At 39.2% G+C, this 14551-nt stretch overlaps 1 non-coding gene across 1 annotated transcript; it reads right to left on the reverse strand.

The window, feature by feature from the left end:
* Nucleotides 1-642: 642 nt before the first annotated feature.
* Nucleotides 643-744, reverse strand: LOC114101036 (U6 spliceosomal RNA). The gene has a single exon (XR_003584208.1). It is a non-coding gene; the product is annotated as a U6 spliceosomal RNA (small nuclear RNA).
* Between the last annotated feature and the right edge of the window lie 13807 nt (nucleotides 745-14551).

A 14551-nucleotide genomic window follows, 5' to 3' on the forward strand; every position in this document is an offset into this window, starting at 1 on the left:
ACCTCCCCTGTTCCCTTCTTCCTTTTCTAAGTCCCCCTGTCTTCTTGTGTCTATGCCTCATTTTTCCCATACTCTTTCTTCCTCTGTCTATCTACATTTTTCCACCTATGTCACTTGTGGTCAACGAGCATTTTTAGGGACTTAAGCTACAGTCCAGTGGCCCCAACTTTAAAGAGTAGGATTTTAGACGTTCTCCTGTGGCTCAGAGCCCCTGATTCCTAAAGGCTCACCCAATGGAAACTCTGCCAGCTTCTCTAGGCCAGGCCACCGCCCTGCACTCCCCCCCCTCTATTATCTCCTTTACCACAGGTCATTTGGGAGAAGACTCTGTTCCATCATTACTTCATCTCACTGTTGATCAACTTTCTTCTTTTCTACCTAATTTTCCCTCCAAACCTCCTGTTGGTGCTTCAAAACTATCATTTTCCACTTAACAATCTCCTCCATTCTAAAACCTAGATTCTCAGTATTGTTCAACCCTAAGGTTTTACAAATTTCATTTTTGAAACTAAGGATGGCTCATCTATATTTTTTTGAAAAAAAAATTATTGATTCTTTTTAGTTATACATAACATTAGGATTTATTTTGACACATTTATAAAAGAATTGAATATAATTGCTCTAATTCAATCCTTAATAGTTAAAATTCTGAAAGTCTTCTGGAATTTGTATGTCGTCCTTGTGCAAAGGCCATGCTAATCTGCACTGTATCACTCCAATTTATCATATGTGCTACTGAAGCAAGCATTGGAACATACATATTTTATAGTTGTACTTTAAGGTTAAACATGGGAGCCATTAGAAAGCCAATTATTTATTAGAAGCCTGCTGTGCTCCAGAAGATGTGTTCTGCAATGAGGTTACAGACCTGTAAGAATGAACCTTGACCTTATTAAGTGCACCATATGAGAGGTTGTAGGACGAGGGGGAAAGGGCAATTGTAAACCTGCAGAATCCTATATACATACAGGAATGGGGAAAACCATTGGATGTTTGGGAGATGTAAAGAAAGCAGCTGTTAATCCAGTTTATATGCATCAAAGAAGGATGCACACAGGAGAAAATCCTAAATTTGGATATTTAAGGATCAATAAATGTTGTGGAGATGAAGGGGAAAAGTCCTGGGCAGAGTCTAGTATATGTGAAGGCCTAAATATTCAAAACATGTTTGAGGAAAATGTTAAGATTTTAACTATGACTGAAACACAGGGTTAGTGACTGGGAGAAGGGGGTGGTGATTTGAGGGAGAGTAATAGGAAGTCAGTAACAAGTGGAAGCTGGACACTAACATGTATTACAATCAATCTAATGCGGATTGTGATGGTTAATTTTATGATTCAATTTGACAGAGTTGGAGCACCGAGATAACTAGCTAAACATTATTTCTGGGTGTGTTCATCAGGGTGTTTCTGGACGGTATTAACTTTTGAATTGGTAGACTGGATGAAACAGATGGCCCTCCCCACTGTGGGTGGACGTCCTTCAATCTGTTGAGGGTTGGAATAGAGCAAAAGGCACAGGAGTGTTCAATTCACTCAGCCTGAATGCAGCCGCTGAAACATGGGTCTTCTGCCCCCAAAACTCTTGGTTCTCAGGCCTTGAGTGAAGGTCTTGGATGGACATTCATTCATGGCTCTCTGGCCCTTGGGACTTCAAACTATACCACAGTCTTCCTGTGACTCCACCTTGACATTCCAGATGGACAGATGACTCAGTTTCTAAAATCACCACAGGAGCCCATACTTTGTAAGGAATCTCTTTTAGTGTGTTGATATGGAGGGAAATTGGGAGTAGGTTCTCTGGAGAATCCTAATATATGTGTGATGCTAAAAAATTTGGATTTTACTCTGTACGTTGAGCACATGGAGTCATTAAAGTATTTATCAATGTCCCTTAGCCACTTAAAATGCTCAGAATCACATATTTCATGTCGAAATATTAATCCACTCCTTCTTTTAATTTTGGAAAATACCCAATTTCACATTTTTAAGGGAGAATATATTAGAAACAAAGTTATGGAAGGTAAATGGATGCAAGTAATTTGCAATTTTTTAATCTCAATGGATGGTCAGAGATGGGTGGATGGTTTAGGTACAGAAAATGGAGCAAGAATCTTTTGCTAAAAAGAACCGACACCATTAAATTAATTTGGTTTTCCATCTGAAATACACATACACAATTTCACATATAACCTGGAGTGATACACAGAACTTATACTTTCTGATTGAAGAGAGAAAGTGGGGAGGACAGGTTTTAGACTGCAAATCATAGTTCCAGTAAAATCACACATAAATAAGTGTGTTTTGCTCCTCAGAGTAGTTCTCTTAACTCACTGAATTTAATGAGTCATTCACACAAGAATGGTTTATTTTCACATTTTTCTCTTCTTTCTCTCAGCAATAGAAGTTGTCAACTTTGGGATAGAATGAGGAATTTATCAGAGAAAATGCCCTAATTGGTCACTCTCTTTGTACCCTGTTAGGAAATCTTGTATCTTCATTTCAGCTTGCCTTAGAAGAAACCATAAGCCTTCTAGAGACAAATTCCATTTCTCTATCCGTAATTAAAAACGAAGGTTGGCAATTTCTTAGAACTTGAACTGCTTTAAATCTTAAATTGAGTCACATCCTTGAATTAATGCCTTACCTCTCAGACAAACCTATGCTTGACTTGCTTTGTCATTTCTGATAGCTCTCGAGTTTATAGATTCCTCACGATCTACTTTGAAAAGTACATTTTGAATTTTCTTTTGATTTACAAAAGGTAACTTGGTTTTGCAGTGTTAAGGGATACTAAAGGCTTTTGTTCAACTCACTCAATTTGCAGAACAGGAAGCAGATAATACTACACGTTCGGAGATCTGAGAACAAACACTGGATCTTGAATCAGAGGGACTGTGTTCTCCTAGTAGCATTGCAGTTTTTCGTTTTTGTGAAATTTGATTGGTCATTTTCCCTCTTTGCGACTTCCATTATCTTACATGTAAAATTGGTGCACTGCTTCAGAGGTTCTTGATGGCCTTTTACCACACTGACATTCTGCTGCGATTATGAAGGAAGAAGGTTGGAAATTGAAATTTATACATACAGGGAGAGAGAGAGAGAGAGAGAGAGAGACATATTGTATATTATATGTCACATATGTGCATTTATTTGTGATATATCACATTTCTCTATACCAAGGCTTGGACTAGGCCCTGTAGCATTATATTTCCTGATTCCTGCCTTCAAGAAGGTTATCATCTATTCATAAAATTTTCGAGGATTCCAGATATCTGTGAATTTTATGCAGAATTGCATGAGTGTAGGCCATTATCTGTAACAAGTAAGTATTGCTTATAGAGGATTCATAAAGAAGACTATGGTGCCCAAACTTGAGTACTACTAGGTATATATTAAAAACTAATATAATACTAATTAATTTGTACTAAGCAAATTTTCTCCCATGGATGTTACATATTAGGAGGAAAATAATCAAGAGGCATTAGGAAACAAATATAGGGATTCACTAATATCAAATGAAATGAGTAATCTCAGGACAATGAAATGGGGTGATATATTTTTGTTGTTTTGTTTTGTTTTGTTTTGTGCCAGGGATTGAACCCAGGGGCACTTTACCACTGAGCCATATTCCTATCCCTGTTTTACTTTTTATTTTGAGACAGGGCTTTGCTAAGTTGGTTAGGGCCTCACTAAGTTTCTAAGGCTGGCCTGAAATTTACAATCCTCCTTCCTCAGCCCCCTGAGTCACTGGGATTAGAGGCTTGGGCCACTGCAACCGGCAGGATGGTATGTTATAGAGTGACAAAAAAGGAGACTTCAGATTGAATGACTAAGGATGACCCTATGAGAAAGTGATAATAGAAAAAGAGATTGGGAATCCCTGGGTCCCCTGTTACCCCACAAACATAGAAATTCAGCAATTGTTCATGAACAAATTGCCTTTGAGAGAAAAGCGAATTGAAAGTCCCCGTGCCCCAGGAGAATTCTAAGTTCAACTTGCGGAAGCTGGCAGGGAGATTTAGGACATTCTCATGATAAATGTCCTTCCCCTGACATGCAATCAGGAAGAAATATTCCATGTCAGCTTTACCCAGGGGAGAAGGGGCTGGTTCACACATTCAGTACCTCAATTTTCCAACGGGGCTCCCCAGAGTATTGTCTTCTCCTCCATTAATCCTGAAACTCTGATGCACCTGGCATAGTCTAGCTATGGAAAGGAGAATTGGGGCAGTGTATTGGACTGGTGGATGTCTTTGACCCTGCCTCTTCTCAACAAAAGAGTGAGTGGAGAAAAAAATATCCCAGGTGGACAAGTAGAGCAATGGAATAGAACAGAGTCTAGATTTAAAACAACAACAACAACAAAAAAAAAAAAAAAATCCCCAAAACACATGTAAAGTCAACTGACCTTCACAAAGGATGGTAAGAACATTCAATGGGAAAAATATAGCTTATTCAGCAAATGGTGTTAGGAAAAGTGTGCATTCACTTGCAAAAGAATAAAATTAGACCCTTATCATACACTTCATATAAAAATCAACTCAAAATGGATTACAAACTTAAAGGTAAAAATGGAAACTGCAAAACTCCTAGAAGAAAGCACAAGGAAAAATCTTCCTGACATTGGACTTGATAGTGATTTCATGGGTATGTCATGAGAAGCACAAACAATGAAGATATAAATAAGTGAGAAGTAAAATGCTTTTGCAGTGTAAAGGAAAAAATCAAAGAGTATAAAGGCAATTGTGTTTGTCTGTGTTTCACTGCTATAATGAAATAGCCAAGAGAAGGTATTTTATGAAGAAAAGAAGTAATTTTGCTGACAGGCTTGGAGGTTGAAAGCACAAGATTTCTGGGCATGGTGTCACATGCCTGTAATCATAGCAGCTCAAGAGTCTGAGGCAAGAGGATTGCAAGTTGAAGGTCAACCTCAGCAACTTAGTGAGACTCTAAGCAACTTAATGAGATTCTGTCTTAAAATAATAAAAAAAAAAAATAAAAAGGACTGGAGATGTGGCTCCGTGATTAAACACCCATGGAATCAATCCCTGGTACAAAAAAATGAAAGAAAGAGAGAAATAGAGAAAGAAAGAAAGAAAGAAAGAAAGAAAGAAAGAAAGAAAGAAAGAAAGAAAGAAAGGAAGGAAGGAAGGAAGGAAGGAAGGAAGGAAGGAAGGAAGGAAGGAAGGAAGGAAGGAAGAAAGGAAAGAAGGAAGAAAGGAATAAAGGAAGAAAGGACAAGATTGGGTTGGCCTATAGGTTCAGCCCCTTGTGAGGGCCCAATGGCATCATGGTGGAAGTGAGAGATCATATCACCAAACAGGAACCAGAGAGTGATTCAGGGGTCAGGCTTACCCTTATAACAACTTGCTTTTGAAAGAGTTTAGGGATCCATGAGAGCTACCTTAATCTCTTCCTAGGCCAGCTGCTATATTACCTATGGAACCCCTTTGTAGGTCCCACCTCTTAAAGGTCTCACTAGCTCTCATACTGCCACATTAGAGATCAAGTATCCTACACACTAAGCCTTCGGACACTCACTGAATTATGTCAAAATCATGGTTACAACCAATGGAATGAGAGAATATGTTCATAAACCATGCATCTGGTAAAGGTTAGTTTCCAAAAGATAAGGAACTCCTATATCAAAAGTGTAAAACAAAACAACACAACAAATAAAAACAATTGGCTAATGGCTTGAATAAACATTTCTCCAAAATGGATATGCAAATATCAACAGGTCTATGAAAAACTGTTCAACATCATCAGTCTTCAGGGAAATGCAAATGAAACCATATAGATATCCCTTTATATATACTGAGATGACTGTTTTTTTTTTTTTAAAAAAAAAAGAGAGAGAGAGAGAAAAGCAACAAGCATTGGAGAGAAATCTTTGCACACTTGTTTGGAAATATAAAACTGTTCTGCCACAGTGGGAAAGAGCAGAGAGATTACACAAATTAAATACAAAACTAGCATGTGATTCAGCAATCCTTCTTCTGGGCATTTATCAAAAATAATTGGAATCAGGATCTTAAAGAGATATTTGCACTCCCAAGTTCATAGCCAAGATGTGAAAACAAACCAAGTGTTCACTGACAGATGAGTGATTAGATAAACTGTGGTATACTCATGCAATTTAGCTTTTAAAAAGAAGAAAATTACCCCATCTGTGACACATGAATGACATTTGAGGACATTCTGCCAAGCAAAATAACAGTCTTAGACAAATACTGCATGTTTGTACTTATGTGAGGTATCTAAAGTAGTCAAATTCATACAATTTAAAATGGCAGTGGAATTTTCCAACAGCTGGGGGAAGGAAAAATGGGGAATTACTAATCAATGGGCAGAAAGTCTCAGTCCTGCAAGATGAATAATCTGCTATAGATCTGCAATACAACATTGAGCCTATAGTCCATGATAATATATTGGACAGTCAAGAATATGTTAAGAGGGTAGATCTCAAGTTAAATGTTCTTACCAAAACAAGAAAAAAATGACTGCATGAAGGGTGAGATTCGTGTTCAGACACTGAGTTCTGAACGCCACAAATGAGCCAAGTTTAAGAAGATGTAAGGCTGGAGTCTTCCCATGGAAAATACAAACTCCAAGGCAGGACCAAGCTGCATGATCTAGGAAAAATAATTAAGAAGATGAGGCAGAAAGCAGACAAGAGAGTAGACAGTAAAAAGGAGGTGATAGAGAGGAGAGGAGGAGAGAGCAAGGGGGCTGGAGCCGAGTGAGGAAGGGTCCAGGACAGGGTTAGACCAGATCTGTCTCCTCTCATGGGTGTTTCCCCTCTTTCTCAGGATGTCTTAGTCCCAGAACTTTGTTTCTTTCCACAAAACACCACTCAGAGAAAGCATTCACCCAGAGGGGCATTTTACAGGAGATTTGATTGCAATGCCAGAAGGAGGTACAAAGAAGGAGGAGAGTTCACTCAACCTATGAAGGAGTGAAGGAATAGCATACTTAACGGTCCTGCTACTGAAAAGATGCCTCATTACACCTGCCACAGGTACTGCTCAAAGCTCATGTGTCGAAAAACAATCTTCTGAATTTAAACTTACATTCTCAGTGCTCTCTCTGTTCCTGCATCCATATGGTCCTCCTAGTCTCCCTCTGTCTTCTACTTTTTCTCCCCACCCTCCTTTCCTTCTCTCCTCCCACTGTTGATTGAATCCAAGATCTCAGGCCTGCCAGGTAAGCCCTCTGCTCATGTTCATCTCTACAGTCGATGATATCCTTGAGCTCAGATGTAGAGTGCCTTAATCAACTCTGCATCACTTTGGCACCTTTATTTCCAAACATAACTGTTAAGGTCAGTTCTTACGTAAACTCTTCCCTACCCTGGGAGAAATCCTGCAATCAGCTTTGAATTTCATGACTTTGTTTACTTTAACATTCTCTTGCACTGGCTTTGCCTTCTTCTTTCCTTATATACCATCTATTTTTGTTGTATATTAGTGTATAAATAAATTTATTTCTTGGGAAACAATGGAAGGTGTCTTTTGATAATCATCTTGAGATTGTCTTCCTTTCTTCCTTCCTTCTCCTCTTTCTTCCTTCCTTCCCTCCCTCCCTTCCTTCCTTCCTTTCTTAGACCTTCCTTCTTCCCTCCCTTCCTTCCTTTCTTCTTTTGCCTACTGCTCCAACCAGAAAGCTAAACTCTGCTGCTTTGGGCTTCAGTGAGAACCTCTTTATTCAGCAGATCAGCATAAAATAGACTTCAAAAAATCACATCTCACAGCACTGACAAGCCAATGTGAACCTCCTGTCGAGCTTCCTATATCAGGATGGGGCGGGTCTGACTTTTTTTTTTTAAGAATTTTTTAGCATTTTATTTAATTCATATTTTATTTGTTCTAATTATGCGTGACCACAGACTGCATTTTGATTCATTGTACACAAATGGAGTACAACTCTTCATTTCTCTGGTTGTAAATGATGTAGAGTCATACCATGTGTGCACCCATACATGTATCTAGGGTAATGATGTCCATCCCCTTCCACCATCTTCCTGCTCCCATGTCCCCTCTTCTCCCCTCCCTCTCCTTTGCCCGAAGTTCCTCCATTATTCCCATGCACCTCCCCCCATAATGGATCAGCATCCATTTATCAGAGAGAACATTCAGCCTTTGGTGTTTGGGGATTGGCTTACTTCACTTAATATGATATTCTCCAACTCCATCCATTTACCTGCAAATGCCAAAATTTCATTCTCTTTTAATGCTGAGTAATATTCCATTGTGCATATGTACCAGAGTTTCTTTATTCATTCATCTGTTAAAGGGCATCTAGATGGCTTTCACAGTTTAGCTACTGTAAACTGAGCTACAATGAACACTGATGTGGCTGTGTCACTACAGTATGCTGATTTTAACTACTTTTGGTACAGAACAAGGAGTGGGAGAGCTGGGTCAAATGGTGATTCTATGAGCACTTATCTCCAGAATATATAAAGAACTCAAAAAACTTTAACACACACACACACACACACAACAGACAAACAAAAAACCCAATCAATAAATGGACTAGGGAGCTACATAGACACTTCTCAGAAGATATACGATCGATCAACAAACATAAAAAAATGTTCAATTTCTCTAGTAATTAGAGAGATACAAATCAAAACTATTCTAAGATTTCATCTCGCTCCAGTCAGAATGGCAATTATCAAGAATACAAGCAACAATAAGTGTTGGCGAGGATGTGGGGGTGGGGGAGACACACTCATACATTGCTGGTGGAGCTGCAAATTGGTGCGACCACTATGGAAAACATGTCTGACTTTTGCTTCATGCTATTGTGATTAGGGTGGAGGTCGTTTTTATTGGTAGTTATTTGCTTGTTCTTGGACCATGTCAGTCTCCCTTCACTTGCAGGTCTGGTCTTCCCACCAGATGATTCCTCTGTAGGCACAACTGTGACTTCCCACCTCTGAATTCAGAAACTTTCCAGAATTCACCCAAGGAACATGGATCCTAGAGCCTTGGTATCATCAGGCTCCTTCACCCAACATCTATGTGGACTTGAGCAAGTTCATCATCTAGTTTAGTGTCCATCTCTATAAAATGGGCACACTCCCTCCCTCACTGTCCTGTTGGTTTATCATGAAAATCTATTTTGGAAATATATTAAAGAGCTTGTAAAGTCTGACATGCTATTCAGTGCAAGTTGTGATTCTTCTTATACAACAAAACTCAAACTTTTTCTCCATTAGGTAAAGCCTCAATTAGGTTCCTATTGATACCTTCAACAACTGCCTTCTTACATCCAAAGGAAAGATCTTCATGCAGAAGGCAGACCATGGGCAACTGCCATTGATTGGGTCTTGTAGCAGCAGACAGTCGGAGCAGAGATTTGGAACATTTTTCCAATACAATGGTGGAAGAGGAAGCTAACTCTGTGAGTGTTGACTTCAATGCCAATGAAGTGCTTTCTCTTATAAACACACTGTTATAATCCTTAAACTACACAAAATGATAGTAAGTAATGCAAAAACAGTATAGAATAATACAAAAATAGTAAATAATAAAAATCTAACAAAATACATAGGGAAGCTTTGTATTTAGAGGTTCCCATGATATCTGATAAAGTCTTGGACATATAATAATTTCCCAAGCTCAACACACCCAAAGGTAATTCACTCCTTTCCTGTCAAGTCACTATTATATCCTTACTTTCCACAAGTAGGCCCAGTCTCCTGACATTGGAAAATTTTGTGATGTTTTCTACTTTCCTTCTCCTTCACATCCTGTCAGCAACTGAGTCCTGCTAATTCCATTAATCAAATATCATCACAACCCTCTGATTCTCTGCTGATATTATTTTTTCCTTAGATTTTTGCTGCATGGTCACCACCAGCTCCTTGCTATCAGTTTCCTTTCATTGAGTTATTCCACCTACCAGTTATGAGAGTGGGTATTCACCAGCTGACGTCCAACAGGAACTTTTCTTGCTTTAAGTCATATTATGAGTGAGTTTGGAACCAAACTGCTTGAGATACGCTCTGCCACTTATTATCTCTGTGAACTCACTGGAAGTCTCTCAGCTCCTCTGTCTCTTCATGTGGTAGCCATGAGCATCCACCTGTCAGATCTCTGACTGCAGGGAACTTAAAATAGATTTGTGGTGGTGGCAGAGGTTGCCTTCTGCCATTTGCCACCGCATGTATACTGAGGCCACACAGAGTCTCTAGGTAATGACTGAAAACAACAGGGAGACTAATCAGAACCCTTCCTGGGAATCCTCTGAGAGCTGACGCTGGCCTGAAGAGTCCCGATGGCCTCAGAACTTCCTCAGATGGCATTGCAGTGTTAAAATCTTTCGATATTCCTTACTTCCTTTCTCCTTCATAAGGGCTTGATGTACACTGCAGCCTGACAACTCTCCTGATCTCCCCTTGGGCACCTCTCTTTCCATTTTCCCTCTCAGGGAATTTCCCTGATAAACCCTTGCACTCCTAACCTTGCCTTGACATTTCCTTGTTGAAGGACTAACCCACTTCATCTGTAAAATGGGTGTATTAATACTACCTACTTTACAGGATAACTGGAGGGATCCTGTTATCCTGTAAAACATAGCTGGAAAATGCTTGCAATAATTGATAGTGACTTCTGACACTCTAAAATTGTTTGCTATTATTATCATTATTAAATTACAACTCACTTAACATAGCATATTTTTCATGAATCAATTTCTTTTAAATATATATGATTCCTTCTTCCAAAAATAATTCCTTTTCTTACAACCATCAGGACCTGGCTCTGAAATCATCATCTATGCAATGACTTCTCTAAACCATTTAACGTCCCTCCTATTTTGAGGCACACCATCTCCCTTCCACTATTATTAGTATTACTCTTGTTAAGCCACTGGTTAGTTATTTGTTGCTGCTTCTTTAGTCTGAGTCCTTCAAGGTCTGGGATTTTATTATATGTGTGTGTGTGTGTGTGTGCATGTGCATCTGTAGTAATTTTCACAACATCTAGCATACTTTAGAGGTCAATAAAGTAGTTTTTAAATTATTCTTTGGATAGCTGGATGCTTGTGTATATGTATCATGTTGAATTGGTAGCAATGCAGGAATAAAATCAGCCAGGCTATCACTCATGCTAGAGCACCAACTTCCTTTGCTTGACTAGAATCTGTAACACTTGAAACTTGTTAAATTTTTCAATACCAGCCACTAGTACAAAGGCTAAGGTTTCTGAAATACAAGCTAAATAGCTGTCCTTGATTTTAGTGGGAAGGTACCGCTAATGAAAAATAGATGCTATTCTTCCATAAATCACTTGTCCTTCTACCATTTCCTTTAGCCTCTAACAAGCTGTAATTTTAAGCCAAAGTCAAAGAACTACTGAAAAAAAGAACATTACTCTCGTTTTATATTTTTATCTTGTTTATTCAATAACGAATTCAAGGAGGACTTATGAAGATAAGCCTGAAACATCAAGGTTCCTTCATATCCTTTCAAATCTTGTGCGCCCCCCCCCCCCCCGCACCACACACATTTGTGTCCAGCTGGTCTTTTAGTTGTTCTGAGAATTCACAAACCTAATTACACCTTCTTATTCCTCATAAATGAGTAATGACAACCATAATAAAATGTTCAGTTTTTGTTTATTCATTATACACCTATCTGTTGAGTACCTACTATATACCAACACGGTAAATATAACACTGCAAATATAGACACTGCAAATATAACAATAAAGTTAAAAAGACAAAAATAAACAAAGGAAACAGAAACCAAAGTCTATCTACTTTCAAAGAGCTTACATACTGACTGGGGAGACAGACAGGTAAGAGTGTACTTGGGGTGCCAGCTGGTGATTAGCACCACAGAGATGAGTAGAAAAGTAAAGTCCCAAGGGTCAGGAGAATGTAATCGCTTTTACGTAGGATGAATGGAAACTTTCAGTGGGAAGATGACGTTCAAAATCCCTGAAGAAGTAAATCGGAATGGGGAGTGGGAAAGGAAAAAAAAAAGGTGGGGGATGCTAAGGCTGAGATGAATATTCTAATGATAGAATAGTCCAGGAAGGTTAGGAAGACAGGACAACTGGACACAAATATCCCAAAGGAGAATGTGAGTGACACCAGGTGAGATCAGAGAGATACAGGGGAATCAGATGCAGGCCATGGTGAGAATTCTGGATTTTACCCTGAGTGAGATGAGGAGGCACTGGAGGTTTGGGAATGTTTTCAAATGTGCACAGATAGGATCAGAACCCTTTATATAATATTGTACCCTCTGTAGGAATAACACATGTGCCTAGGACAATGGGTAGAGGCTGGTGTACCATCTTGCTCTCACTCCCAATGATCTACACAGAGAATGTGAGCTTTCTGCTCCTGTGACACTGGGCTGTGTAGTGTTCTAGATCCTCATCTCCAAAGGGAAAACATTTCTACAAGGGTTCAAAGCCATGGTCATGTATGTGTTGAGTGATGGCTGTGCCCAGGCATTTGGGTTCCTTGTATGCAGAGTCTAACAGGCAAGGAGAGGAGGTACTGTCCTTTCAGAGCTATTAATCAGGGCCACTCAGAGGAGATAGGACTTCTTTTACACAGTGGAATATGTTCACCATCCACTCACCCAGTAGTGAAGGTCAATGAACAAGTACCAGAGGAGGCCCTGGTCTTGGCCACAAGTAAGCCACCAACACAGCAGTGGTGGTAGCTAAAAGAGGAGGGACTGCTTAGTGGAGAATGGAGATGATGGGTATCAGCAGTGGCCCTGAGACAACTGCTATGGCAAGGGTCTTAGCTCATCTCACTTTCTCACTGTCATTCTTCTTTCAAGGTAATATCAGAAATGCAGGAGGAGTCACTCCCCAAACAAACATGCAAAGGTGGATGTGAGGGGCACAAGGGATGAACTTTGGAAGACACAGTGATGCACAATTCTTGTCTTTCTTTGAAGTCGGGTGATGCCTTAGCTTTTGGAAGCACCGGAAGCAGATAGTCTGGAGATGGTCAGAACCTTCAGGTATGGCCTCAAAAGGTCCCCATGGCTCCATGACAGACTCTTTCAGGGCCTATTTTTAATGATTGACTGAGGTCCAGCTATTTCAGCTCAGGGTGGAGCAACTCTAGTAAGTAACTTTATCTCCAGAGTCTCTGTGATTTGAATTGTGGTTACCAAACTTACATCTTGTCTAGACTTCTCCCTCTGTCTGATTTTGCTTCCTTAGCCTCCTCCCCACAGACTTTGATCACAAACACTTTATTATCAATATACTCTGAGTCTAACCTCAAGAGTATTTGCATCAGATAGGGAGACAGGTACTACTTTGTGAATGACACTTTTATACAATTGACCATCCAAATATTGGTTTCAATATTCAAATCACAGAGTTAGAGATAGCTCCCTTGACTCATACCTTCCGTAGCTAGAAAAATCTGAAACCTTCTGAAGCTAACTTTGCAGGGAATGGTGAGGGGAAAAAGAGAGACAAAGCAAAGAGAGATGAATCAGAAACCGTAATGAGGCTGTCATCACATGGGGTGAAGCGAGCCTCCAGAAAAACTCTGGTGGTGTCATGACCAAAAGAGAACCATCTAAAGATGCCTGACATGCAATTTTACAATGTGGGCTTTGTCTAATGCGTGCTTTTTCTTCACCTTCTTTAACATCTAGTAGATTCTACTATATGCAGAGGCTTAAGAGGATAGGTTAGTTTAAAAGGAGTCATGGCTATATTAACAATGTATAGAACAGGTAGGAAGATGATTTATTTATTTATTTATTTTTAATTGTTTTATTAATTTTATTAAATCACAGGACATTGTGAGCCAAAGCCAACAACATAGAATAATCCAGTTGGATATAAATTACAATTGTAGAATAAAAGGAGTAGCCACACCCATCAGGGTATTGACAACATCAACTGCAACTTACAGAAGACACTACATGTGCATTAGTTTTCTGTCTCTAGTAGTAACCGTTTCTTTTTTTTTATTTCTATTTTTTTATTTATTTTTTAACTACACGACAATAGTGAAAAGCATTACAATTTTTATTACACATTTGGGCACAGTTTTTCATATCTCTGTTCACACCAATTTATGCCTTTATACATGTACTTTGTTGGTTTTTTTTTTTTTGCATTACAATTCTTTTTTTTTAAAGAGAGAGAGAGAGAGAGAGAGAGAGAGAGAGAGAGAGAATATTTTAATATTTATTTTTTAGTTTTCTTCGGCGGACACAACATCTTTGTTTTGTATGTGGTGCTGAGGATGGAAGGATGGAACCCGGGCCGCATGCATGCCAGGAGAGTGTGCTACCACTTGAGCCACATCCCCAACCCCCAACATTACAATTCTTAATATACATATATACCACAATTTTTGTATCTCTGTTTGTTTATAAAGTATGTTGACACCGAATTCAAGTCTTCATACATGTACTTTGTATAACGATGTAATCACATTCCACCATTCTTGCTCATCTTCTGCCCCCTGCCTTTCTCTCCCACTGCTCTTCCCTATCTAGAATTCATCTATTCCTTCCATGCTTTCCCTCCCTACCCCACTGT

Source organism: Marmota flaviventris, chromosome 7 (assembly GCF_047511675.1).
Source record: "Marmota flaviventris isolate mMarFla1 chromosome 7, mMarFla1.hap1, whole genome shotgun sequence".
Lineage (NCBI taxonomy): Eukaryota > Metazoa > Chordata > Mammalia > Rodentia > Sciuridae > Marmota > Marmota flaviventris.